Source organism: Myxocyprinus asiaticus, chromosome 18 (assembly GCF_019703515.2).
Source record: "Myxocyprinus asiaticus isolate MX2 ecotype Aquarium Trade chromosome 18, UBuf_Myxa_2, whole genome shotgun sequence".
Classification (NCBI taxonomy): domain Eukaryota; kingdom Metazoa; phylum Chordata; class Actinopteri; order Cypriniformes; family Catostomidae; genus Myxocyprinus; species Myxocyprinus asiaticus.
Genome location: NC_059361.1, coordinates 27,705,773 through 27,733,714, shown reverse-complemented (window position 1 = coordinate 27,733,714; position 27,942 = coordinate 27,705,773). Strand labels below are relative to the sequence as shown.

The following is a 27,942-nucleotide window of genomic DNA, read 5'->3' as shown; positions in this document are numbered from 1 at the left end:
GTCTCCACGGTGTCATGCACAACGAGCCATGTGATAAGATGCGTGGATTGACTGTCTCAGAAGCTGAGGCAACTGAGATTTGTCCTCCGCCACCCAGATTGAGGTGAATAACCGTGCCACCACGAGGACCTACTAAGTATAGTAGGATGCAGGATGTCCTTAGCTTAAAATCTTTACCTATTTTAACTAATTTTAAAAAACTTTTATTTTTTCAATTTTAAAGAAACATGTACTTGTTTGTTATAGTTTGTCTCTCTTTTTGTTGTTGTTGTTATGTTGTTGTTGTTGTGTGGAATGTGTTTTATTATTGTACTTTTATTGCTTTTATTGTAACTATGTATGTAAGCCGCTATCTTGACCAGGACTCCCTGGAAGAAAAGATCATGTACCTAAGTGGGACCTTCCTGGTTAAATAAAGGATAAATAAATAAATAGTGGGAATTGGGCTTTCCAAATTGGGGAGAAAAGGGGATAAAAAAAAGAAATAAAAAAAAAGGAGAAGATGCCAAATCTACTGTCACTCAGCAGCTGTAATAGAAACTCCCTCGCAGCTGTGGTAATTCGTTTTTTAAAACTAATTCCAGGGTAATATAACACATGCAATATTACATACATGCAATATTAAAACATTTATAATATAAAAAATTGCGAGATTTACGCTGCTAAAAAATTAAAAATGCGCAGTGTTCTGTCACCTGTTTTCCTAAGTGACGTCATTGGATTCCCCCATCCAACTTTAGCGATAGTACTGCGCATGCGCAAACTTCGACTGGTTCAGAGCAGCCTGGAAAGACGCAGCTCTACCTGAAACATCCATGGTAAATATACATCTAATTGATTTGAACAGTGACATTAAGGGTGGGAACATATGCGCCATGATTTACATAACGTTACTTTCTTTAGTGCAAAGTTTGTACGAACGTGGTGTCAATAAAAATGTGTCATTATTGATATTAATTACGTGGCAGGTAGATACTCAGTGTAAGCATAGGCAATTACAACCCTATTTACGTGCGAAAAGATGCATTTAGTGAACGACAAAATAAATTAGTCTTATTTCAAATGAACGTACTTATTTCACGCGTGTGTTTTTCCGCGTTCTTTTCCGCAGCAAAGCCATCAGTGTGCCATGTGATTGCACAGTGTTGTTTACAGTAGGAAGGTGGAGGAAATGTTTCATTTTGCAAAAGTTAAATAAACCGTAGAGTGCTGGTATGAAGAAAGTATGAATGATGAAGGATCCTATGAATACTGTATGTAACCATATATTACATGCTGTCTGTAAATTAGACTGTGCCTCTATAGTGAGTTGCCTATATAGAAAGTATTTTTATTTTTTTTATTTTTTTATACATATCTCGCGATGAATTGCCAAACATGCTATCTTGATAGGAAGCTTTCTAAGTTTTGAGACACAACCACTCTGTCAGATTAATATCCATCTGTGTTTGGATAATTCAATCACTGACAAGCAACTAGAGATGCAGCCTGTATCATTTGGGTAATTGAATTAGAGCTAATGCAAAATATGCAGTTTTTCTTTGGGCTAAAAATAGGGTTCGGTTATAGGAGATTATAGAGGAAAGGTTTCTGACAGGGCCTGTGGGTCGTCTTTTGATAAGCCTGCTGTTTTGACAGGTGTTATTTAAAGACAGTGGCTTAAAAGATAGGATCTGAAGTACTAGAACAGGAAGAATGATGATTTTGGATGCTTCTATGGAGGGATCCATAGTTTCACCAGGAACTGCACATAGACTGTAGTTCCATCTCAGCTCTTTAAGCTTTGTATTTCCTTTTTACTGTCCAGTACTGAGTTAGTAGGTTAGGTTTCCATTACCTGGTAAAATAACAGTGTATTTTTTACTTCCTAATATATGCTATATTGGCCTACGATGTACAGTTGTTGTTTTTTTTTTCTTCCTGTATTCCAAAATGTGTATTTAACTGTATGCAACTGGATGGTTAATTGCAACTATTTTTTTTTTTTTTTTTGCAGTTTGGCCATTTGCATGCTACTGAACATCATTCTTTGGTTGTGTTAGTCATCTGATAAACTTGGAATTCTGGCTCTTGAACATGGTTACATACAGTATTTTTAAACTCTAGAGGCTAGAGATAAGAGTGCCCTTGTTCCCAAACAAACAGAGGATCATTTTTCTAGTCCTATTCAACTGTAGGCCATTGATGAAAAGCTCACTGTTAGCAGCAATTCTCAGTCTGCGCACTTACTGGAGTGTCTCAGTATAATTTCCTTGACTTTTATTGAAACTGATGTTCTCTGGTTAAGATCATTGATCGATTTAGGCTTTGTTTATGTGTCTAGCGATACAATAGTAGTCAGTAGCTAGCTGATCAAGCTCTGTGTTGTGTAATTGTACAGAATGACAGTCTTAAGTTCACAGTGTCTGATTATAATGCTGTGAGAGATACGAGTGAGGTATCCCTGGAGGAAAGGGCAGAGTGTTGCGTAACCATGCACATGAAACAGCCGCAAATTAACGTCTCTGTGCCCTTATTTTCACATCAGAAACATGCAGACTCTCACTCATTATTCAGAGTGCAAAACCATTCGCACTTGATAGATTGCTGCAGACTTTTAGCAGTTTTTCTAATCCTGACTGACCAGGTGAAATCTGATCTTAAGGTTTTGTCTAGTATCACTTTTTTGCAACATTAGTTATTTTGTTCCCTAACACAGATTCACAATTTTTAAAGCAAGAATTCATGAGAGGCTGTGCAAAAATTGGATTTGCGTGGCTCAGGCTGTTTCTTTTATAAATTGGTGGTAAAAGCAATATGATAAAAGGCCCCAACGTTCAGTAGACAGTTACATTTATTAATAATAATAATTGAAGTACAGGTAAAGGTTCTAGCTCACTAAATTTACATGGTTAGATCCCCTTTTGACCAGCTTGACCTTGCACAGGAGCCAACCTACCATCTGCCTTCCTGAGACATTTATCACACATTTAATTGTTTTTCTCTCTGCACTGTTAACTCTGAATTTACCGCAGTCTGTAACCCTAACCCACTCTTACTTTCTTTAACCAGTGGACTCGATCAGTCTAGCTCATGTGTGTCGCATCCTCTCTGCTGGGCCCCGAGGCTCACAGTGAGGGGGCATTTGATGGATGGATGGGTAGATGGATGGTGTACAGTAGGTGAAGGGGGGCCTTGCTTCTGCTCATGGAAGCAGGAAAATTGCAGCCTGTGCATTCACTCTACTGAATGCTGAGTTTTACACAATGCAAGGGACTGTGTTCTCTGAGAGGCAGTCGCATGTTTGAGATTTATATCTTCTAGATGGGATCCTAAAGGTGCTATTGAGTTATTAGTACGACCAGACAGAATCCGTAGACTTTTTCTTTTTTTTTTTCATGTTTTCTGTGCTGATGTTGGGGGAAGTCTGTGTATTTCTGCCAGCTGAATTTAAATACGAATGCTAAAATGTGTTAAACAGAGCTGTTAATGCTGGTGATGTACTAGTGAAAGACTAATATATATCTGCCAGGCCGATTATCCAGACAATATTTGCCTATTTGGATTATGTTAATTATTTTGATTAATCGGCTTTAGTGGTCTTACTTCCTAGTATCAGGCCACATCCACACTAATATGTTTTCATTTGAAAACACATCTTTTTCTCTACGTTTTGGCCTTCCGTACACACTGAGATGAAAGTCTGATAGACTTATATCTGAAAACAATGGCACATTTGTTTCATGTAATGCAGTCATGTGATCCATTCATCCCAAAACAATCAAGATGGCGGCCTGTGTTCTAGCAGCATTGTTGTGCCTCTTATTCACTTTGATAGCGTTGCTAAAGTTAAATGTTACTTTGTACAACCTTCACAATGCATTCCTTCAAAGATGACAGGAAGTATACTCAAAACTGCTGTCCAGCAATGGAACACGAGGACAATTTCATTTAGACCGTACATGGAACGATGATTGTTTTTTTTTTTGTTTGTTTTTTTTTTCTTTATGCACAGTAAGGGGATTTAAGAGTTTTCATTCGTTTCAGTGTAGATGAGAACCTTTTGGAAATCGCTTGAAATTGCAAATGTGGACGGAGAGCGATACGAAAACTAAAATGCCGTTTTTCAAATATATCCGGATTAATGTGGATGTAGCCTCTGTTTCAAAATCTACCAATAGCGTTTTCAATGGATAATAAACAATTTCTGTTTATTTTTTATTGTGTTAATACTTTTCCCAAGAAAGATAAATGTAAATGATGATGAAAGCCAAAATAATAAATGCCACTGATCAATATTTACTGAGTAATTCATTACTGTGTAGAGGATACTCAAAATGACAATTTTTGCCTATTTTGGAGCAAAACTACAGGTAAAAAAAATGACCTTAGAAAGGTGGCAGCATCATTATTTTCACACAGAAATAGGTAGGTCTGTTACTAAAATCAGTTGACATCAGCACCCCTTGATGCATATACAGTTGAAGTCAGAAGTTTACATACACTTAGGTTGAAGTGATTAAAACCAATTTGTAACCACTCCACAGATTTCATATTAGCAAACTATAGTTTTGGCAAGTCTTTTAGGACATGAGTAATTTTTCCAACAATTGTTTACAGTCAGATTGTTTCACTTTTAATTGACTATATCACAATTCCAATAGGTCAGAAGTTTACCTACACTAAGTTAACTGTGCCTTTAAGCAGCTTGGGAAATTCCAGAAAATTATGTCAAGCCTTTAGGCAATTAGCCAATTAGCTTCTGATAGGCTAATTGGAGTCAGTTGAAGATGTACCTGTGGATGTATTTTAAGGCCTACCTTCAAACTCAGTGCCTCTTTGCTTGACATCATGGGAAAATCAAAAGAAATCAGCCAAGACCTCAGAAAAAAGTTGTGGACCTCCACAAGTCTGATTCATCCTTGGGAGCAATTTCCATATGCCTGAAGGTACCACGTTCATCTATACAAACAATAATACCCATGTATAAACACCATGGGACCATGCAGCCATCATACCGCTTAGGAAGGAGATGCATTCTGTCTCCTAGAGATGAGCGTAGTTTGGTGCGAAAAATGCAAATCAATCCCAGAACAACAGCAAAGGACCTTATGAAGATGCTGGAGGAAACAGGTAGACAAGTATCTATATCCACAGTAAAACGAGTCCTGTATGGACATAACCTGAAAGGCTGCTCAGCAAGGAAGAAGTCACTGCTCCAAAACCGCCATAAAAAAGTCAGACTTCAGTTTGCAAGTGCACATGGGGACAAAGATCATACTTTTTGGAGAAATGTCCTCTGGTCTAGTGAAGCAAAAATTTAACTGTTATTGGAGTGGCCATCACAAAGCCCTGACCTCAATCCGATATAAAATTTGTGGGCAGAACTGAAAAAGCGTGTGCAAGCAAGGAGGCCTACTGACCTGACTCAGTTACACCAGTTCTGTCTGGAGGAATGGGCCAAAATTCCAGCAACTTATTGTGAGAAGCTTGTGGAAGGCTACCCAAAAGGTTTGACCCAAGTTAAACAATTTAAAGGCAATGCTGCCAAATACTAACAAAGTGTATGTAAACTTCTGACCCACTGGGAATGTGATGAAAGAAATAAAAGCTGAAATAAATCATTCTCTTTACTAATATTCTGACATTTCACATTCTTAAAATAAAGTAGTGTTCCTAACTGAGCTAAGACAGGGAATTTTTTTCTAGGATTAAATGTCAGGAATTGTGAACAACTGAGTTTAAATGTATTTGGCTAATGTGTATGCAAACTTCTGACTTCAACTGTATATGCCAATGGTGTGAGTCCATAAATAAGAAAAAAAATATAGATATTTTGTGCTGTTTTACCAAAGTTGGAGTGCCTATAACTCCTGTAAGTATTAAAGAAATCTTAATATCCTTTTAGATTCCGGTTTATAAAACACTTTCCTTTTGGTATCTTCATTTTTAAGGCCATATATGGTTAAATCCCAGAGATATAGGGCTCTCAATGTGGCTCCGTGCATAAATATATAACAAATGTTAAACATTTTTAATGGTCAAAAACCAAATGTAGATCACATGGTATTAAGTTTTAATTGTCCAGCGAAACAAAGGTCTGAAGTAGAATGTTAGAATAGAAATGTAATTTTTATATCCAAAAATACACTATTATTAAGAATAAGCGAAACGTGGCTCTATAAAATATTGGATTAATCAATAAATATTGATTCATGGCATTTAATAATTTGGCTTTCATCATCATTAATGTATTTCTTTTACTAGTAAAAAATGAACAAAAACAGAATTTTGAGCCGGGCACTTCTGGCTGGGTTAACAGAGAATGACCAAGTAGTGAGATGATTGGGATTTAAGCTCTTGATTAATTACTGTACTTTTCCTTTTTTCTGTTAGAAATTTGAAAATGGATAAACAATAACATAATTTTTTTCCCCACTTTCTGCCTCTCATCGATTAGTATGAAAAGAAGCAGGCATAATTTTTTGGAGAGCATAATTTACCCACTCCAGCTCAGAGTGTGTGTGCATGCATGTGTGAGCACATATGCCAGCCAAGTCACGCTCTTCCAACACTGCATTACATAACTGTCCTCTCTGTCGTACTGCATTTCTCAGGGATTTGACATAAGCTTAAAGGGATATAGGCCTAGTTTCAAGTCTTTTTTGAGTAAGAATTGTGATCTAATACATGAATGAATGCTCTTCTACATGCAAAATTTCTATATTCTTTTCATTCAATTTGACTTCCCGAAGCTGCAATTCAAGTCGTGGTAGTAATGCATGCAAAGTCTACTACCTCTTAGTATGAGAAGGAAACATGTGTCATTGGGCTGATAAATTAGGGAGTTGTATAAGAAGCAGATGGTGTTTTCTCAGAGGCAGGATGAAGTACTTGTTTACATTTTGCTGTTTTAATGTTACCAAATCAATTAGTATTACCATGCATCATATTCGGTTGGAGTGTTTTGTTATTTCGTGTTTGCATGAGAGCTTTTAGTGATTAAGACCGATTCACAAGAGATTCAAATGATTCTCCGTAGATTTGTCTCTGCTGTGGTCTGACTGAGGAGGACACATTTGCATTGTATTACACTTATGGCATCATTCTGGTTTTAAACTATGTATGGAACTTCATTAGCAGTCATGGTAACTCATGTTTTTACAGTCTAATGAATTTCATTATCTGGCGGTGCAGTAACAGGCTCTGACAGACTCTGCATTGCCTAACGTAACGTTGTTGTCAGTCTGTATAAACAAATATAATTAAATAAAACAACATTAAAGTGGGCTTATTGTAATGCTAGAATTTTTCAAATGTTTTGAATGTTTGATATTTTATTTATAAATAGATTCAAGTTTAAGTGTGTAATTTCTGTGCTACTAGAGGAACCAAACTAAATAAAAAAATAAAAAATGAATTAAATGTTTTCAAACAGGTTTCCCAAACTCTCCCCCTGTATTCACTGGTGAGAAAAACATATAACTCCACCTCGAACTTAAGCCATTGGTTGAACCGATGTTGCTGTCGGGCTGGTTTGGATGCTCAAATAGAAAAAATTTGTCCACTTCCTGATTCCCACTTAATTTGCATATTTGTTCATTCTGTATGCCATACTTATAGTTGTTTCTGCACAATAATCTAGTATACAAGAAGGCATTTAAACATAGAAAAATGCATACACTTCACCTTAAAATAATATAATATAATATATATATATATATATATTTTGTTTTTTATTTCAGGTCGAGCTGCTGTGACAAGATTCTGGAGATACAATCAGGTTCACTCCTTGTGTTTTTGTACTGATGTCACCATAGCTCATCCTAGTGACTGTACAACCCCCATAACACAACATGGAGGGGTCTGTGGTAAGCAACCTTATAGACTTCGACTTGCCCTCAGAAAGCACAGCACCCTCTTCTGTTGGTCCTGGGGCGAACTTTTTCTCAGATGAGCCTCTTGTCCCTGAGCCTATTAGTGGCGTCACAATGGAGCCCCTTCTACCAGAGCCCATAGCCCCTACGAACACCACCCACAGAGGAGAAGATGAAGGAAGCAACAGTGATGCTACCGAGTCTGCCGACAGTGAGAACGAGGGCACCGCATCCCCATCGCACGTCTCAAGCACACGGCGTTCCTCATCCTGCTCTAGTCACAGTGCGGAGGATGCAGAGGAGACAGAAATCAGAGCATTCATGAAAACCTATGTGCAAAAGCTCTTCCATGAAAGGTAATGTGCACAACAAACTACAGTGTAAAGGAATAGCTCATCTAAGGACCAAGAAACAAGATATTTTGCAGCGTGTTTTCGCTGCTTGTTTCCATATAACAAAAGTAGACAAGGTACCAGAGGCTTTCATGCACCAAAAGGGACAAAAAAATCTCCATAAATGCACTGTAGAAGTAGTCCATATTACTCATGCACTATATTCCAAGTCCTTGGAAGCTTTACAATAACTTATGTGAGGAACAGACTGAAATTTAAGTCGTTATCTGCTCTCAAATCTCATTCATGCTTGTGCATATTCAAACCTGGCCTGAGAACCAATGACATTTGATGCCATTGTCATGAGTAACTATTTAAATTTAGATTTGTTGCTCCCACAAAGCAATCATATGCATTCAGGAGACTTGGAATATAGCATACGAGTCATTTGGACTAGTTTTATGGCACTTTTTATGTCCTTTTTCCAAGCTTGACAGCTGAAAGTCACTGTCCACTTTCACTGTATGGAAACAAACAACTTGAACATTCTGCAAAATATCTAAATTTGTGTCCCACAGAAGAAAGTTTTACACTGATTTGAAGTCAAAAGTGAATTTATGTATGTGTTGTAGTCTGTCCTTAAGAGTAAGTTCTTGTTGTTTCATTTACGCTCTCCCCACCTCCCCGTCCTCTCCCTTAATCTCTTCCTGCCAATACTGCTTGTTCCTTTCATTCTCTTTTCTCTCCCAGAGAGGACTTTGATCACGAAGAGAAGGCTCGCTTTGGAGAGCTGTGCACTGGAGAGAACGGGAAAGGAAGGGAGTGGTTTGCCAAATATGTCAGTGCAGAGGTATAAAAGCAGTAACCAACCTCTATAGATATCAAATACATTTTAAACAGTCCATAAAGACTCTACTGTATATAATGTACCATCATTTTCAGTTTGTCCAACGATTAAAAGTACTCCTGCATGATAACATATATATGCTTATATACACACAGTTGTGATGATAACAGTGCATTGTGTTTGCAGCGCTGTCACTCCAAATGTGTGAGCGAACAGACATTCTACAGGCTGGTGCAGTCCTTCGCTGTTGTCTTGTTTGAGTAAGTACATCAATGATCACATCTCTGGTGTTTTTATTTGATGTTAATTGGAAGCTACTCCAAACAGTCTGGCTGAGAGCTGCTACACCAATTTTCTGTTGACTTCCTGGAGAGTCAGGTTTTATGCAGTTTTTATGCTCACATGTGACCCAGATTTTATTTTTTGACAGATGTTACCAGAATGATGATTATAGCCCCGCCAAACACCTCATGACCATGTGCTTCACATATTACTACATGGGTAAGTCTGTCCACGATGTTAAGCAAGCACGCTGTGATATTGTGTAGAATTTAATAATCTGATGAAGAAATGTCCCGACCTCCTCCCAGTTCCTGTTAAAAATCATGACTCAGACCAAACTTGCAGGGTTCATTGCCTCTTGGTGTTTCTTCAATTTAAATATTGTTTCAAAGGAGGTGTGATTTTGTTTGCACAGTGACCTGGTATATACTCTAGGAAAGGGGTAAAAAATTAATTGACCCTTCGCTAAGCTCTGCCCCCCTTGGTCACAGCTGCTTGCTCTGACAAGCTTTGCAGAATTTACCATAGGAATGAATGGGAGATTTCTGTGAACTGTGCGGTTTTTGGCTAAATATTCTCCTAAACGGAATTGATAATACTCTTATGTGGGCTGAAATAAAGAGTGACATTTTAAAGCATATTTATCTGACATTTTTTGTAAAAGAAATTGTTAAATTACACAGTAATTTGATTGAATACTGTGGAGATTGAGTCAGAATTGAGGCAAACCATTATCATAGTCACTTGAAAAGAGAAAAGCGTCATTTGATGGCGATTACCCACCTGACAACGTTAGTGTAAGTGAACAGAACTGCTCATAAAGTCTCATAATACACTCAATATGCTGCTGTGAACTCTTTATATACTATCGCCTTTATAAAGACCTGAATCAATACATAAATTAATGTTTAGTTTTTAGCTTTTATTTACCTTGGAGCGAATGTAGGTGTCATTGCTGATATCATACATGTTCATTTGGAAATGAGGGCTGACACAGTTTTATCCATAGCATGCTCTTCTCGAGATGTAGTTGAAGATTTTTTTTAAAAAACATTTGTGTATCCTCTCTACGTACCTCGTGTCACTATAACAAGTGACCCAACAACAATGGTTTTTCAAATATTTTTTTATCATTTCTATAACACTCTGCTTAACGCTTACATGCGCAGCCACAAAAAACAAAACAAGTGCTTATTGATGATGACAACAATTTAAAGCATCTTTGATGCAGCATTTAATTCACTCAGAGCTATTTTTTATAGTTTTTGCACAAAATGTGGCAACGAGCTAACTTAAATCACCAATGATTTGCTCCTCTATGTTGCTGAAAAATTGAAATGCATCGTGAATCATTTTGGAATCTGATTGTGACTCCCTGAAATCGTGTTTGAATCATGAGGAACCTAAAGATTCACACTCCTAATACAGGAGTTTGTATGCCCAGTATGCCTTTTTAGTTCATTCCATTTTCAGTTTTTCATGAAAATGTGTGTGTGACAGGTAAGTCCCAGCTGTCTCCCACAGAGCTGCTGGAGAGGCCCAGTGGGGGGATTGACTCATACCTGCGCAGTGGAAAGGTCTGGCTCTCAGGGAAGAAGGACATCGCAGAGAGACTGCTCAAAAACACCTGAGCCAAGACCGATGTTAAAGGATTCTTTGGGGGCCTTGAAAGCAAACTGAGGGGACCCTTGGGCCGAAAGAATGAGTAAGCATCATCTACTCTGTCCTAATCATTTTGTCTTATTTATGAAGGCATTGTTCCTCACAAACTCATCTTGTGTAATTATGTTCTCCTCAGGGATACAGACAGAGCAGCTGAGCAGAAGACCAAAACTCCTGGTAGTTTATTCCATCAGTTTATTCCACTAACACCGTTTTGATTTTATTGTTTCTATTTGCACATGTTCTTTTGGACAAAATCTAATTTCTGCTAAAGAACTCCATTCTCACCCATGGTAGACTATCGTCATTTATTCACCAGTTTATAGATGTCTCAATCAAAGTTTTTTGTGTGTATATTGGAGGTGTGACTTAGTGATTAAGAAAATGGGCTTGTAACCCTAAGGTTGTGGGTTCTTGTGCTACCACAGTTGTACCCTTGAGCAAGATACTTAAGCCCAGGTTGCCTTACAGGGATTGTTTCTGTTGTGAAAATGCACTTTCGAAATGCAATAATGTTTACAGGTGTGTGAGTGAAATAAGTTGTTAACTGGGCTTGTCCCTGTAGTTTCTCCCCCACTTTCCCCAGAGAGGAAGGAAGAAGAGAAGATTTACCTGTACACACACCTTAAACAGCAGCCTATTTGGTAGGTTGTCAAAAATCTTTTTAAGTTTTATGCAAGTAAGTATTTTGCATAAACAATATAAAGCCTAATTTAGGACCATTTACGTTTGTGTTGCATTATGGCATCATTTTCACAACAATTCATAGTAATGAAAAAATATAAAAATCAAGTAATGAGAATCATCTTGTCCAGACAGCATATATTACATTTAGTACAACACATACAAAATAACGAATATACAATGTAAAAAATTATAATTTAAATAATACAATGAATTACATTTTTCAGTGAAACTGCTCAGTGAAGACATTACAGCATAATTTTCTGTAATGCTGCTTGGAAACGATGTGTATCCTAGCGTGTCCTCGCATACACATGAGTGGACATTGTATTTTGGCTTCACTATACGCAATGCATAATTAAATTTCATTTAAACCGACTGATCTCAGTTTAGGAGACTCTGGGCTGTCAGTAAAGGGTAAAACTTTCGATGGACAGAGTCATGTGATAAAACAGCGACACCGATCACAGCGGAGTTTGTCTTTAGGAGAAACGCCAACAAAACTACATCTGGTAAGAAACCTAATAAAGTTTTTACATTGAAACCTGTTTGGGTCAAAAGATTCGACTTTCTAGTCTCACCCGATATGCCATTTTTTAAATTTGAGCTATTTATCGTGAAACGCCACACTGCTAAACACAGTGTACACAAATGTGTACAATAGCACAAGGTTTTCATTAGAAATCCTACAGTATATTTAATGTGCATTTTCACATTAAGAAAAAAGTTGCTTTCCAAAGTGTTATATGGAGTTATATGAAAATACTGTGCATTTTGAACAGTTCTGAGACCAATGCAGACAGATAGCACATTGGAGGTTAAGTCATTCACTAAATAGGGAGCAAGGGAGCATCCTAAAGCTTTCCTATGAAGCAAAGTGCATTCAACCCAAACTTCTTATCAAAAGTTCCGTTTCAGGCTGTAGATGATGTTTGAACCACTCAACATGTTTGGCAGACATGGGACAATGGTATTCAGTACTTAGATTCAGAATTTACAAGGTATAATTTTATTTTCACATGGTTGGCAGTGATTACACGATGTTGGCCATTACTTCTATCAGAATTAATTCTGCTCATTTCTGATTGGAAAAATATTTCAGCACTGGCTATCACTTGTTTGTTTGACAGTGCAAAGAGAGAACATTGAGATTTTGTTGCCAAAATAGAAAAAAACATTGTAACATAAAACTCAAATAAATTTTTTTATTTGTGCTTTTCCCAATACACATTGTTCTAAAGCAGCTTTACAGAAAATCAGCTGTAATGTCTGTAACATCTCAAAAACATGAATAACCAATACTCCTGGAAATAAAAACAATTTGATAAAAAAAATATCTGACTTTCTAAAGCTTGGTATTATTTGAAATTTCACAACTAAGTCCCGCTGTCCACACGCACACTACCAGTCAAAAGTTTTGAAACACTTGACTGAAATGTTTCACATGATCATAAAAATCTTTTGATTTGAAGGCGTATACTTAAATGATTGAAATTAGTTTTGTAGACAAAAATATAATTGTGCCAACATATTAATTTATTTAATTATAAAACTAACATTTAATAATTAAAAAAACAAAAACAGTTTTTGAAATTGATGACTTGGACCAAATAATAAAGAAAAGCAGCCAATAAGTGCCCAACATAGATGGGAACTCCTTCAATACTGTTTAAAAAGCATCCCAGGGTGATACCTCAAGAAGTTGGTTGAGAAAATGTCAAGAGTACATGTCTGCAAAATCTAGGCAAAGGGTGACTACTTTGAAGATGCTAAAATATAACATAGTTTTGATTTATTTTGGATTTTGTTTAGTCACAACATAATTCCCATAGTTCCATTTATGTTATTCCATAGTTTTGATGACTTTACTATTATCCTTAAATGTGAAAAATAATAATAATAAAGAATGAGTTAGTGTTTCAAAACTTTTGACCGTTAGTGTATGTGGACATCAATTTTTAGGAAAACTACTTGCTCTAAAAAACTTTTTATTTATTTTTTTTTATTATTATTTATTTACTTTTATGTTTATTAGGTGCTACTAGTTACAAATTAAAAAGAGAAATGGAAAATGCACATAGCAGTTATGCCTGAGTCTCAGGAGGGTATTGTGAAAATTGTTATACAAATAAAAATGACAATGTTCTTTTTTTTTTTCATTACAGTAATGGAAACAATTGACTTTTTTCTCATTATACTGCAGTAATGAGAATTGGGGGGGTTGGGGTGGTGTACTTTATTGTCATGAAAATAATGACACAATGTAAAAAATAATAATTAACAACGAATAATTACAACCTGTGCCTGCAGCAAGCGGGCCTGAGGGTTTAATGCACCAGGTTTGTATGCTTTTTAATGGTATAAATCTCTGTCTGATTATATCTGATTCTCTTTATTTCTTTTTGATCTTTTCAAAAAGGCACACTCTGAGGTTTTGGAATGCTGCATTTTTTGATGCCGTCCATTGTGAGAGAAACAAAAGATCCCCCACTACCAGGTGAGCGAGTACGATGATTTCCAAATTATACACTGTACTTGTATTTATAAAGCTCTTCTTTTCTCTCTCCTCAAATACCATGCTATTAAATAAAACAGTCTTTGCACGGCACCTAATGCACATGATAGATTGTGTGTTTGTTTAGACTGTGTTTGTTTGTGTGTCTGTTAAAGCCAGAGGGGGAGAGTCAGTGTTTACTCTATATTGTTTATGATTAGATGAATGACGACGTTAACGATGTTGCAATAAACTGCTAAGACATTTCAGCTGAGGTGCGTGACTGTGTGCCTGGTCTATATGACAGTGTTACAGAGGATTTGCTGTGGAAAAATCAGACACTTATGTCTGGACGAGCCCTGCGGCTTCACGCTGTGTTCTTGTGGTTTACTCTTCCACACTGCTCATCTGCTCATCATCTTCTATTGCCTTTCTGCCTCTCTGTGCATGTGACTTTAACCCTTTATCTCCCTGTGCCTTGCTGCCTCACGCAGGCGGACGGCTGAGGAAGAGAAAGATGAAAGGTCTGTCTTTCATTCCGTCTGCTGACACTGCTAGACCGATGGGAAAGGCAAAGAAAGAGGAAGAATAAAAAGGAGAGATGGAGAAAGTTAGTTGAGTTAGAATTAACTGAAGAGTGAAAGAGTAAAGAATGGAAACAGAATAAATGCAGAGGAAGTATCAGTGTAGAAAGTTTAGGGATTGTAAAGTGACAGAATTTGGCCAGTGTTTCATACACAAATACACTGTGGGACGTGATGCATTTCACTTGAAAGTCACAATAACAAGTGTCAGAGCAGGATAAAGACAGGAAGCTGTGTAATATTCTGATAACATTTTCATTGGTATGGTACAGAAAGGAAACTGCAGGTCAACCAAAAAAGCACTCATGTTGGTTGCATTTGACTTGAATGTAATACAAGTCATGTTTATAAACAGTTATATATGACTTCAACTAATTCTGAGAAATTTAAATGAAGCAATTAGATAGAAACATGATAATTAGTATAATAGTTTTTGTAATGCTATCACAGCCATGGTTTTAAAATAATAGTATATGGGTCCCCAGGCACAGTATATTCCTGTTCCTAAAGTGGTTTTCTCTTTGACTTGCATTATTTGCTATATCATTGCATGTTGTCAGGCTATTTTATTCCTCATTCCCATGTTCATTGTATTTACAGTAGCTGAAAACAGCTAACCAAGAACAGCTTATTAGTTATAATTGATGCTAGCTAAGGAAATGTAATCACATATGTCAGAAATCTCAGTATGGACTCAGTATGACATTTTTTTTGTATATTAGTATAAGACATTAGACCTAATTAATTTTAAAGAATGGAAAACTTTGTACATAAAAAAGGCATACTGGAAAGTTTGCCTGTGCATTTTGTCCTGTTTGTGAACTGAATAATGCTGTGGTAATAATTTGTTGCTCATATGTTTTTTATTATTTAATTTTTGCATCTTGTTTTTGTTTTGTTGTGAACCATGGCTACAGCTGACAAATCACTAAACCCTATTTTAAAATGTTTATTGCATTATGCACGAGCACTAATGTTTGCCTAATACACAAACATGTCTGTTGTATGGTTGTTTACACCCTTTTAACCCCCTAACCTCCCAGATTTTATAGTAATATGTGTTTTAAGATGCTATATATATCATTTCAAAGTAAATATGTTAACTTTTTAAAATGGTGTATCATGATGATGTTGGTTCTTGATTCAATGTGTGTGACCCCTGAACTTGACCTCTTCTTTTTTGTATCTTCAGAGAAAAATGGTGTCATATGACCCAGGAAGAGAAAGATGATAGCTCCAGATTTGATGAAAACATTACGTTCGGTCAGCTGGGGTGAGTCACATGGCATTGGTTTCATGATATTGTGAAAGAACATGAAAAAAAAATTAACTGATAGAACTCTGTTTTCAGGTGGTGTTTTAACGTGTTTTAAAAGTTCAGCGTTTTAAAAGTTCAAACTTCTTTTGCACTTTCATCTGTTTGTTTATGTTTACATTTGCTTGTATGTTTATATTTATGTTTATTTGCAGATGTTTGTTTCTATTTATCTAGAACATTCACCCATAACATGGTTGCTTTTGGACTGAGCAAAAAACTCTGCAATGACTTCTTAAAGAAGCAGGCAGTCATTGGAAATCTGAATGAAGGTAAATTGTCATTTTTGGGGGGAAAAAATAAATATTCTTGGTGATTTTCTGTACCAAATTGAGAAGAATTACATCTTATGTTATAGGTGTGTAACTTCAGTTCTTTGTAAATATGATTCACACAGTTATCTTCCTCATTCAGAGCAATACAAGCTGCTGTGTGATCACATTGAGCAGATGGCTGCAGAGTGAACAGAAAATCAAAAGCTCAAACCGTCCACATGAGTTCAACTTTAACCATTCAGTCACTAATGATCAGTATTCCTCAAATGCCAACATGGTTTCACCTCTATAATCACCCTACTACCAAACATTTTATAAACTTATGCTACACAAACTATTGATATAGATCATCATAAACCCATGATGCGTCAGTGTACCGCTGTAATGTGGACAGTTCATTGTTGTCCTAACAGTTACAGTTTATTCTTATGTAACTGAATATGCACATATACTGGAATAGCAATATAGCTAAACTTTCTATCATCTTGAGTCCTTAAGTATCATTGCAAAGTAGTATCTCAGTCATATTATATAATATGGAGTTATATTGTGTGATGTGAACCTAATGTTACAAATAAGTGTTATTTTCTCAAATAGATATACCATATACATTACAATGTGTTTACTGTTACTGAAAACTGCGTAATGTGCGTATAGAGAGTGGCGGAACTGCAAATCTACATATCGTAAATGGGTCATTCCTACAATTCGGTGACATTCCGGCTTTGAACATTTTTGAAAAATATTTGGCATATTTTGTTTAATACATTTTACCTGATACTGCTTCAGCATGAGGGTGACTCTCTCACTTCTACTTACTGTCATAAATTCCCTCAGTCGATGATGGCAGCGACAACAACGGTTGTCAGGGGCAGGGAATGGTAGAATTCAAGTGATAATGCACCAATTACAATAAAGAATTTCCAGTTTCACAAAACAGCATCCAATACAGTTAAAGGGAAACTAACAACAGTAGATTATGAACTTCTGAAGTAGCAAAAACAAGTGTGTATACCGGGGGTATAGGCAAATATTGATCCTTAGAAGTTATACGCAAACAGCCCTGGGAAAATAGTAAGCATATGGCGTATACGTGCATATGGCCCCAACTACACCACTGCTCTCCAGTTTACTTTTATGTACTCTAATGTACATTTACAGAACTGCAGAAATGTAGTTCTAAAGTGTTCTTTAAGCAAATACACCTTAAAATCACTGAACAAAAAAGTACATCTAAAGGCCAGTTCACAGTGTCTCAACAAACTTCAACAAACACATTTGTTGAGTTTTGGTGGGTCAGTGTGTTCACCCTGTTGTTTGTAGGGGGAAACTGTGTTTGTTAGGGTGGTTTGACAATGATAGCTATGTTTCCCAACATTCTAAATTCAACTGCCAACTTTAGAATTTCAAGTTTGTTGGGGCAGTGTGAATTGGCCTTCAGATGCACAGCTACAGGTCCCCTTTAGCTTTAGCCTTCCATCTAATCTTACATTAATGGCTAATTCACACTGCCTCAACAAACATCAACATTTCAAACATTCTAAAATTGGTTGTTACAAGTTGGCTGTTAGATTTAGAATGTTTAGAAACATAACTGTTGTTGTCACACTGCCGCAACAAACAGCAACATTTCAAACGTTCTAAAGTTTGCTGCTAGATTTAGAATGTTGGAAAACACAACTGTTATTGACACGTTGCCTCAACAACAGCAACTTTTCAAATATTCTGAAGTTGTCAGTTAGATTTAGAATGGTGGGAACATAACTGTCATTGTCACACTGCCCTAACAAACACCGACATTTCAAACATTCTAAAGTTGGCAGTTTGATTTAGAATGTTGGGAACATAACTTTAAATGTCACACTGCCCCAACAAACACCAATATTTCAAACATTCTGAAGTTGGCAGTTTGATTTAGAATGTTGGAAACATAACTTTAAATGTCACACTGCCCCAACAAACACCAACATTGCAAACATTCTTAAGTTGGCCGTTTGATTTAGAATGTTGGAAACATAACTTTAAATGTCACACTGCCCCAACAAACACCAACATTTCAAACATTCCAAAGTTGATGGTTCGATTTAGATGGTTGGGAACACAACTGTCATTGCCTCACTTCCCCAACAAACACCAACATTACCAACATTCTAAAGTTGGGGGATAGATTTAGAATGTTGGGTGTATAACTGTCATTGTCACACAATGACAGTAATGTTTTCAAACATTTTAATTCTAACAGTCAAATTCAGAATGTTTGAAATGTTGGTATTTGTTGGGAAGTGTGATAGTGATCGTTATATTCCCAACATTCTAAATCTACCAGCCAACTTTAGAATGTCTTAAATGTTGGTGTTTGTTTGGGCAGTGTGACATTTACAGTTGTGTTCCCAACAATCTAAATCTAGCCACCAACTTTAGAATGTTTGAAATGTTTGTGTTTGTTGGGGCAGTGTGACAATGACAGTTATGCTGCCAACAATCTAAATCTAACTGCCAACTTTAGAATGTTTGAAATGTTGGTATTTGTTGGGCAGTCACAGAGAAGCTGATTGTTAGATTTAGAATGTTTGAAAACATAACCTTTATTGTCACACCACCCCAACAAACACCAACAGGGTTATCACACTGACCCCTAAACAAAACCCACAACCTTGGTTGTTGGTGTTATATTAGGCCATGAGAATTAGCCTTAACATGCACTGATGTCTTACACTGCTTTGTTCTAGTTTTAACTTTTACAATTACCTTATTTATTTATTTTTTTACTCAAATTCTATAAGTATTATACTGGGCCTGTTCCTGTCATATGTTCTTAGCTTTTGTACTTTTTTGGTTTTGTGTTCTTCCTGTATGGATAAATTCAATATAAATTGTGTTTTCTTTTGACATCCTCGTACATGATGACTGATACTTGTCTATTACCTTCTGTTCAAAGTGCCTTTGTTCAATTACAAAGCAGTGATCTTCCCTGGTCCATTTTAGTGCAAACAAACTTGTGTCTGCATGCTGTTGTCCTCCTTTAATTCTCCACAAAACTGGTGGTGTTACTGGCTTAGTGCTCATATGTAGATGTGTTTGTGTATGCATAATGCTTGCAGTTTGAATTAAAAGTCAGTTATTGAAAAGTATCATGTGGCTCTCTAAAGAAGAGCTGTTTTGGTGTTGTTTGTTTAGTGAATGCATGTACATTGTTTACCATCAACGTATACTGTTGTGCAATTATATTTCAAGCCAATAGAGGGCAAACATAACCCTCTGCGTTGACTGTAGATCAGTAGAGGTAAATTTCAACCACCAAGTGGGGCGTTCAAGAGCTTGTGTTGAATCATATGTCCTCCATATGAGGAAAACAAAAATGTATGTATTTGGTTTGTAAATGCAGAGTATTTTGATAACAGAATCATGATAAATCAGATGCTAAATATAGGCTGGATTAAAGGGATTGTCAGATTTATGTGCATTTATTTATTTGATGTCTGTATGTGTTGTTGTTTATGAGTTCATGGTCATGTCAGGAATGTGATGATCCAGTTTGATTTGGTCTGGTATTTGCATTTCAAATAATGTTGTTACTGTTGTGCAAATTTATGTCAATGGTTAGCTCTGTGGTCTGTTATAGTTTTTCCCAAGTGCCCTGAATTTCCTATTGGAGCATATCTGAAAGCCAGTGAGAAAGGTGTTGTCCTGTCTGTAATGTGTAAAGTGTTTATGATAAAAAATAAAAAAAATACAAACAAAACTTGTCTTTTTCTCTTATGTGCATTTCTATGAATTTCTCTCAGTTCTAGAATCAAATAAATGTGGAGTGTGAAAGCATCCTTAATATGTCATAGACTGACATCATTAAGACAGGAAAATTGAACATTTTGCTCTATTTTTACAGATGGCCTAAAAAAGGTACATTATCACAATATGTTCATAAATGTTGTCACTCATCTAAATCATCTTAGAATGCTAGAGAGATTTTTAAAAAACTGTATGTAATACTGAAAATATTCTGCTGTTCATCCTAGAGGCTTTTTCATGTCAAGGACCCCTAGTGACCAATTAAATGCAAAGTAAAAACTTTAAATACTCTAGAAATAAACACATGACCACAAATATTCACTTTTCGTGTTTTTGATATATGGTGATTGTGCTGAGGTACACCTTTTTAGACTTGTGTGTTTGGGGGGTCAACATAAAAGATGGTGCGCTTTCTCCAAGTGCGTCTGATAATGTGTTTCTTAATGTATCCGTGCAGATTCAGCTCAACGTGGGAGTATTTAAGGGTCCTTGGTGGAGAAAGCTGCCAAATGGCTGCCACGGCTGGCTGTGTGTGTGTAAATAAACAGCAGTCACACTGGCCTGTACTGATTGGACACATAGTAATGAGCTGTGAAAGGCCAAGCACTGGTGTCACACAATAATGAGAGCTCTACTACCGCTAATTAATGCCAGATTCCGTCCAGCATAGGCAAAATCTTATCTCAACCAGTAACAAAATGATCACATCCTTCTTGTGTTCCTTTATCTTTCTTTCTGTCTTTCTTTCTCGCACTTACTATCTTTTTTTACTATCTCTCCCTATCTGTAGGTCATTCTTAGGTCATTTGTGCCTGAAATTTCAGTTTTTTTTATTACTATTTTTGTTGTTATTCGTTTGAAATTTAAAGGTATCTGCTGAACTTTCAAGAAACAATATTTCCCACCTCTGGCCACAAGTATCAGGGCTATAGTTTCCATAAACATTGGGGGACCACCATATATTTAGATTAATGGTCAAAATATGGGGTTTTGCTATAGCCAGTTGTTGAACTATTACCTTAAATCCTTAAAGGAATAGTTTGCCCAAAAATGTAAATTATCTCATCATTTACTCACCCTAATACCATCCCAGATGTGTATGTCTTTCTTTCCTCTGCTGGACACAAATGAAGATTTTTAGAAGAATAATTCAGCTCTGTTGGTCCTCACAGAGCAAGTAAATGGGTAGCAACATTTTGAAGCTCCAAAAGGACATAAGGTCAGAATAAAAGTAATACATACAACTCCAGTGGTTAAATCCATATCTTCAGGTGTGATATGATAGATGTGGGTGAGAAACAGATCAATATTTTAGTCCTTTTTTACTATCAATCTCCACTATCACTTTCACATTCTTCTTCATTTGTTTTTGGCAATTTTCATTCTTTTTGCATATTGCCACCTACTGGGCAGGGAGGAGAATTTATGGTAAAAAATTGACTTAAATATTGAACTGTATCTCACCCACACCTATCATATCGCTTCTGAAGACAGGGATTTACCACTGGAGTCTTATGGATTACTTTTATGTGCATTTTGGAGCTTAAAAATTTTGTTACTTGTTCACTTGCATTGTATGGACCTACAGAGCTGAGATAATCTTCTAAAAATCTTTGTTTGTGTTCAGCAGAAGAAAGAAACTTATACATATCTGGGATGGCATGAGGCGAGTAAATGATGAGAGAATTTTCATTTTTGGGTTACAACCTTGCAAGTACTATTAGTTATTTATTATTAATAACACTAAGTCTAAACCACTACACTGTAAAAAGAGGTAACCTGCAATTGTTACCTTACAGAGCTATTTCTACTTGATCTAACCCTTAAAATTGGTTTGTTTGCATAACCTACTGTATTCAGATTGATTCAATTATTATAAATAACCTTTAATATTATAAATAACCTTGCAAGTATTTAGTTATTATTAATAACACTAAGCCTAGAGCTCTACACTGTAAAAACCCGCAATTGTGAACTGAAGGAGCTATTTCTACTTGATCTAACCCTTAAAATGAGTTTTGTTGGTGCAATGTATTCAGATTGATTCAGAGATGTTAAATATTGTTTTGACTTGAATCAAACAGCTAATTTAGAAATTACCACATGAAGCATATTGTTTAGGTTAACATTTTGTCAGTGTACTTCATTTCAACCCAGTCACATGAGCTTAAAATTTTAATAAACAAGTAATTTCTGGTAGTATCACTACGTTTTGTCATGTGCCTTGTAATAAATCATATATACATAATCATCATATATTTATACACACCGATGAGCCAAAACATAATGACCTTTCACAGGTGAAGTGAATAACGTTGATCATCTCCTAACAAGGCCACGTGTCAAGGTCTGGGTAGATTAGATGGTAAGCGAACAATCAGTTCTTGTAGTCAACGTGCTGAATGCAGGAGAAATGGGCAGGAGTAAAGACCTGAGCGACTTTGATATGGGCCAAATTGTTATGGCCAGATGACTAGGTTAGAGCATTTCTGAAATGGCAAGGCTTGTGGGGTGCTCTCGGTCAGCAATGGTGACCTACCAACAGTGGTCTGAAGAGGGACAAACCACAAACCGGCGACAGGGTGTTGGGCGCACAAGGCTCATCGATGCGTGAGGGCAATGAAGGCCATCTGGTCCAAACTGACAGAAGGTCTACTGTGGCACAAATCACAGAACATTTTAATGATGGTTACGGGAGGAATGTGTCACAACTGCTGTGCACGGTGCACTGCTGTGTATGGGGCTGCGTAGCCACAGACCGGTCCGAGTGCCCATGAAGATCCCTGTCCACCGTCGAAGTGGCTACAATGGGCATGCAAGCATTAGAACTGGACATCGTGAGTCCCGTTTTCTTTTACATCACGTGGATGGCCATATACGTGTGCGCCATTTACCTGGGCAAGTGGTGGCACCAGGATGCACTGTGGGAAGACGACAAGCCGGTGGAGGGAGTGTGATGTTCTGGTCAATGTTCTACGTGGAAACCCTGGGTCCGGCCATTCATGTGGACGTCAATTTGACACGTGCCACCTACTTAAACATTGTTGCAGACCAGGTACACCCCTTCATGGCAATGGTATTCCCTGATGGCAGTGTGCTCTTTCAGCAGAATAATGTGCCCTGCCACACTGCACACATTGTTCGGGAATGGTTTGAGGAACATGATCAAGATACCACAGGACACCTTCAGGGGTCTTGTAGAGTCCATGCCTCATCGGGTCGGCGCTGTTTTGGCAGCAGGCAGAGGACCAACAACATATTAGGCAGGTGGTCATAATATTTTGGCTCATTAGGGTATACACTCACTGAGCACTTTATTAGGAACACCTGTACAACTACTTATTCATAGAATTATCTAATGAAGATACGGGTCAGGAGCTTTAGTTAATCAACCATCAGAATGGGGAAAAAATTTGATCTCAGTGATTTGGACTGTGGCATGATTTTTGGTGCCAGATGGGCTGGTTTGAGTATTTCTGTAACTGTTGATCTCCTGGGATTTTCATGCACAACAGTCTCTAGAGTTTATTTAGAATGTTGCCATAAACCAAAAACATCCAGTGAGCAGCAGTTCTGTGAACAGAAACGCCTTGTTGATGAGAGAGGGCAACGGAGAATGGCCAGATTGGTGCGAGCTGACAGAAAGGCTACGGTAACTCAGAAAATCACTCTGTACAATTGTTGCGAGCAGAATAGCATCTCAGAATGCACAACATGACGAATCTTACGGCGGATGGTCTACAACAGCAGGAGTAAAGTGCTAAGTGAGTGTGTGTGTGTGTGTGTGTGTGTGTGTATATATATATGCACACACATATATATATGCACATATATATAAGGGTTATTGATATATATATATATATATATATATATATATATATATATATATATATATATATATATATATATATATATATCAATAACCCTTGATGTCTCTCTTTCAGAAAACATGTTTTGTTGACAACCCTGTATACATTTAAACATTTTTAGTGTTTAGTTGTAACAAATAGGACACAAACACAGTTTTCTGACAATAAACACATATATATATATATATTGTCTCACATTCATAAAGATAATCACCTTTTCTGTTTGAACCCCTATCTTATTCACTTTGTTATACTCACACCCTCTGTTAGTGTGTCTGTGTGTGATGCTTGACTGGTCGTCTACAGACAGTTTTCTGTAGTCGGTCAGTTGGAGTGGACCTCTGAGGCCAGTGCACTTTTCAAGCCCTCTTTGGGAGGCTAAACTGGAGTCAAGTTTCTCCCCGTAGGGTAAGTGTGAACCAGACAGCTGGGTGGTCTGTGATGGGCAACAAACCCACGCTAATGGGTCTTGGGAGCTTTCACAGACTCATACACACTCAACTGTAAAGGTATGTGTAGACATGTATAGACACTCATTCAGACAACATTTGGCCTGCACATCTGGCTTTTAGAACTTGAACTGTTTGTTTTGGGGATAGCTTATGTTGCTCGAAAAGATCCCTCTGTATAGGAAGTGTGTGTAACACATGTAGGTCTTCGTGATAATCCCATCAGTGGATAGTAATCTCTCCTTTAATGTGCTGTGACTTTTGAGGTCTGCTTTCATAGCTAGAGTTACACAGTTGTCTTAATGCAGTCATGATACATTTAACTTTATTTCCTCAGTTAATACAATTTTATAAGTAATTAAATAAGTTGAAGCATCACATCTCCTTTAGTTATACTGATCGTATATCATAATGATCTCCATCATATACAGTATGGTCCAAAAGTCGCAGACCACTTGTGGAAATATTTTCTAATTTACTTAAAAAACATGTGTTTTCATTGCAAATTATATTATCAGCATAACAATTTGAGTGAAAAGTTGCATTGTTACCCATTTGCTTAAATGACAGTATGCACTCGAGCTGACATGAACCTGATGATCCATGTTATCTCAGCACGTTCCAAAGAGCATCTTGTGTGCTTCAGTGGAAGCAAGGAAATCGGAACTTTTCTACAATGTCATAAAGGAAAAGTTCCCCCCAAAATTAAAATGATCATATTATCATTTACCCACATGCCATCCCAGATATATATGACTTTCTTTCTTCTTCTGAACACAAACAAAGATTTTTAGAAGAATATCTCAGCTTTGTAGGTCCATACAATGCAAGTGAATGGTGACCAGACCTTTGAAACTCCAAAAATCACATAAAGGTCACATAAAAGTAATACATAAGACTCCAGAGGTTTAATCCATGTCTTCAGAAGAGATATGATAGATGTGGGTGAGAAACAGCTCAATATTTAAGTCCTTTTTTACCATAAATCTCAACTTTCAACTTTAACTTTCAAAATGTGAAAGAATGTTAAAGAGAAAGTGGAGATTTATATTTTAAAAAGGACTTAAATATGTATCTGTTTCTCACCCACATCTATCATATCACTTCTGAAGAGATGGATTTAACCACTGCAGTCATATGGATTACTTTTTTGTGGCCTTGATGTGATTTTTGGAGCTTCAAAATCCTGGTCACCATTCACTTGCATTGTATGGACCTACAGAGCTGAAATATTGTTCTAAAAATCTTTGTTTGTGTTCAGCAGAAGAAAGAAAGTCATACACATCTGGGATAGAATGAGGGTAAATAAATGATGAGAGAATTTTAATTTTTGGTTGAACTATCTCTTTAACTATCTCTTTATTTCTTGATTATTTTCTATTGACCTAGAAATAGTACAGAATCAGACAAATTTGTTATTCATTTTATGTCTTTGTATTTAAAGTTTCTTTGTTTTTCAAAATCCCAAAATGTCCGTTTATTTCCAGGATTAAATTCGATTTTGAATCCTATATTTTCAATGTGGTCTCAGACTTTTGGACCCCACTATATCTATATCATGACAAAAACTAAATGAAAAATGAATACTCTTGTGTCTGTGAATTTTATGACAATAGATCATAAAAAGCCATAGAAACAAAGCCATTTGTGTAACTTTGTCAAAATCATAGTTACCCAATACATGTGCCAAAGAGAGAATATTACATAGGAAAACTAATTAACAATTTGTTTTCAACTCGAAAAAATACAGTTCTTTAAGAACGCAGGTGCAATCAGGCATTGGCATCTATAGGAAGCACCTGAAATACTGTAGTTCTCCCATTGGACCTCAATTATGTATATGTTTCTGGTGTTGAATTTAGTTTAGGTTTAAATTATGGGAATTGTGAAGGATGAGGGTGGGCTATTGTGAAATTTGGGATAAAAAGTGCTCATTCAGCAGCTGTTCGTCAATTTAAATTCCTTGGTTTGTGTGAGCTAAACTGAAGGAAAATGACCATAGCCAAGCCAGCTGGTGTGTAATCCACTGAAATGCTGGTTTTATGAGTAATATTTGGTTTGGCACGTAGAACAACACTTGAAAGTTTATTTCTAAATGGCTCTTTGTTATTCCCTCAAAAATTAAATTTTCACGGTATGAGTCACATGAGTAATCATGTCAATTACCGTGCTCTGCCATATGTGTGGGTGAGAGAGATATTTATTGTGCTAACCTCTTATTACAGCTTCTCAGTCAGGGATCTGAAAAGATATGTATACACACAATCATCAGTGAATGCTTCATGACGCCGTTCCATTTCAATGAGCAAGTTTTACATTTGATTCAAGAGTAGCGGGTCACATATGCATCCATCTGTGTGTTGAATGTGTCGTGCAAATTTGGTTGATATGAAGATAACTCATATGCCTCATTTGGTTATAGAAAGGGATAGTTCATCCAAAATGAAAATCCTGTCATCATTTAATCACACTCGTGTTATTCTCAACCTGTAATTTTTTCTTTGGCACACCAAATGAGATGTTGGGCAGTATGTTAGTCTCAGCCACCATTCACTTTTATTGCATCTTTGTTCCATACAGTGAAAGTGGATGGTGACTGAGACATTCTGCCCAACATCTTTTGTGTTTTTTTAATGAAAGAAAAAATTTAGATGGGTTTGGAACAACATGAGGGTGACTAAATGACAACAGAATTCAAATTTTTGGGTAAACTATACCTTTAATGAGAGCTCTTGGATTCAGTGCTCTGCTAAATCTCACCTTTAAAATCGTTGTATGGAACATTGAGGCTTCCAGGACATTCCAAATGTACACCAAAAGAACGTCAGATTTCTAAAATAAGCATGAAACATTAAACAGCATGATAAACAAGTGCTTGTGGTAAAACTGTGCATATGGAATGAGGGGTAAAATGGTTTAACTCATGTCCAGATTATTGGAATGTGGGTGTGGATGTTGGTGAGCATTTGGCAGAAAAGGAGAGTGAAAGAGAATGGAAGAGAAACAGAAACATATTATTCCAACACTGCCCTTCCCCTTCAAAATCATATTTATATACTAAACTGTGAATTGTTGCAATGTACTGGGTACTACAACAAATTTCTGTTTTTCATTTAAGACAGTTTATTCACCAATGCATTTCCTAATATTGGTATCAGTGTTGTTACTGTGTTGTTAACAAAAATTAAAGCTAAATAAAAATATTTAAAAAAACAATTCATTAACAGAAGCTAAACTAAAATACATTTTCATGACACTAAAATTGACCAAAAAATAAAATACAAATTATTTTAGTTGTAGATTTTGATAGTGATAACAACAGCTAAAAAAATACTAAAAATATAAAACCTTAAAAACGAAATACAAAATAGGGAGAAAAAAACTAAAGCTATTAAGCAAAAGCAAAACTAAATTGAAAGGACAAATTGAAATAAAATAGATAAAATAAATGTAAAATAAATGTAAAAATGTAAAATATAATAACCCTGAATGGATGGAAGGACA

At 36.4% G+C, this 27,942-nt stretch overlaps 1 pseudogene; it reads left to right on the top strand.

Annotated features, from left to right (window-relative positions):
• Positions 1-632: 632 nt before the first annotated feature.
• Positions 633-20,092, top strand: LOC127455939 (uncharacterized protein KIAA0513-like; annotated as a pseudogene).
• The last annotated feature ends 7,850 nt before the right edge of the window (positions 20,093-27,942 follow it).